This window comes from Pseudomyrmex gracilis, unplaced genomic scaffold (assembly GCF_002006095.1).
Source record: "Pseudomyrmex gracilis isolate BER0280 unplaced genomic scaffold, ASM200609v1 scaffold_481, whole genome shotgun sequence".
NCBI classification, from domain to species: domain Eukaryota; kingdom Metazoa; phylum Arthropoda; class Insecta; order Hymenoptera; family Formicidae; genus Pseudomyrmex; species Pseudomyrmex gracilis.
This window is the reverse complement of record NW_018021065.1, coordinates 64,633-67,070: the sequence shown is the minus strand read 5'-3', so window position 1 is coordinate 67,070 and position 2,438 is coordinate 64,633.

Below are 2,438 nucleotides of genomic sequence, written 5' to 3'. Positions count from 1 at the left end.
TCCTTCTCTCGAACTCGAGGCGGTGTCTCGGGCTAGAGAGATCCTCCGGTGCAAGAGGTGCTGTCTCGAAAAACCTCACCCGATCCTCTGGTCGAGGCGTTGTCTCGGCAGAACCCGGTGCTAGAGGCGCTGTCTCGAACACCACTTCCTGGCCGTCTGGTCGAGGGATTGTCTCGACATACCCCGGTGCTAGAAGCGTTGTCTCGAACACCATCCCGACCGTACGGATCGAGGCGTTGTCTCGATCCTCTTCGGCACTTCGGTGCAAGTCATCTCCGTCGGTTCTACAAGCACCGGAGATTCAATCGGCCGTTGTCACCGCCACACCGACAAATAGTCGTTCTCACCACTCAAACGGCTGTTGTAACCGCCACTCCGGAAAACAGTCGTTCTTACGCCCAACCGGCCGTTTTCACGGCTCAGAACATCCTCCGTGTACATACACCCCGTATATATATACCCCGTGTATATATACCTCGTAAAATTAAGTCTAGGTATAAGCTGCCGCGTCCGAATTTATCTTGTCCGCACCGACCGTATTAATCCTCGCGAATCATTCAGCGCCAAAATCACTGCGCCGATCAATCCGAATCCGCTGCGTTAGAATTTAACCAACAAACCGGATACAATCGTTGTAAATACCGTATAAAAGTAAATAAATCTTAACTACATTTCAGCATTAAAATAACCGAGTGTCGCAATTTCACGCCTTTCTCTTTCCGATCTTTAGCGCTGACCGAGCTGTCCGGCAGGCGGAAGACCGGGCGAAGCCAATAGAAAATCGGCTCCGTTACAGATGTAATTTCCTTTTATTATTCAGTCGCGACCGCGTGTCTGTATTTTATTATATAGTGTCACACGGAGATGACCACAGAGGTTATCTCTGCGGAGAAATGTGCCGTAGCAAGCAAGACGTTAGACGCAGCACGCGGTAGCCACGCGGTCTTCGTGTAGCGCAAACAAAACAATAGATTCTAACGCAATATCGCAACTCGACGGCCCCGAAACTTGACACGATTTGCAATTNCAACTCTTAATATTCCGTACCATACAAAAATGATATTCCGTATCGCTAAATTACACACTCTGTAACAATAGTAACATATAACCGCGGCACAAAGATACGATATAATAAAACTACAAAGAAACAAAAACATTACACGCACGAATAACGAGCTGAATTACGCCCGGATTGTTGCAACCGTGTTACGGCGAGAGAGCAGCAAAGACAAAGTTTTACGACAGCAAACGTTATTGCAATTTTTATTGTACAAAGTAATAATAATCAAACACAAATATACGGCGCAGCATCGAGCTGACAATAGACGTGCAGACTCGATCCACGGCTGTATACGATCGAAAAACAAAAATATGCGAGAGAGAGCAAACGATCATTCACGTTTCTAGGCACCCTCTTCACGTGGCTTCCTTAGATCCACCAAAAATTCTGCAGCAGCTTCCTTTCAGGCTGTTCTCCTCAGCACTATATTTCCTCAGTTCCTCCTCGGGTCTCACTTTTCGGCACTCTCTTCTGGCACGGCACACAACTATTCCGGAGGCGAGGAACTCGCGTTGTTCACGGCACGCACAGCAATGATCTCGGCCGCTACGGCAATTTCTCTCGGGGCCGCATGCCGTTACTCGGGCCAGATAATTAGCCAATCATACTTTGTGCTCCGCGGCGCTGTGATTGACAGCGGTCACGTGCGTATCGACAACTCATCGACGCGGGTCCTTTTCTAGCTGTATCGGCCCGTTCTGCTTGATTCCATCTGTAGTTGAGCTTGCTCGGACTCATCTTCCTGCGTCACGGGGTTGATAACTCCACAGGAAGTCCCGCTCCAGTTTTTACGGAGCCGGAGTGCTAGCGTCTCCTGTTGTTTTCTGGTCCGTCGTCGACATTGTCGCCGAACGCCTTGTGTCCATAAGACTCGTACGCCCCTGTATCTCTGTTTGTCTCTATCGTCTCTCCTTGTCGCTCCTCTTTGTTCGACGCTACGTGTCGTGAGCTACGCTCTCTCTCTCTCTCTCTTTCTTTCCACGCCTAAAAAATATTAAATAAATCACAAAATAACCGCCAAGCGGCTTGCACGACAGAATCACAATTGAGATGCGCTCAAACGCCAAACATAATCCGAAAATAACGCAAATAAAAAATTAGTACATATCGCAACACCTCAACTATGAATAATAAACGGTATAGGTATAGGTTAGATATAGGCGCCACGCACCAATATACGCGTGTTTGCTTGTCGCGCGCATCCTAATGAGCTGCTTTCTCTTAAATCGTGGAAGACGCAAGCTCATCGCCTCCCGTGCCGGCCGGTACTTATTTCCTTGTGACGGACACGAAAAGTGTCACGTCACAACTTACTATTTAAAAATACATGAGAGAGCACTCTGAACTGAATGACCAATCAGAGTAAAGCAAAATTCTC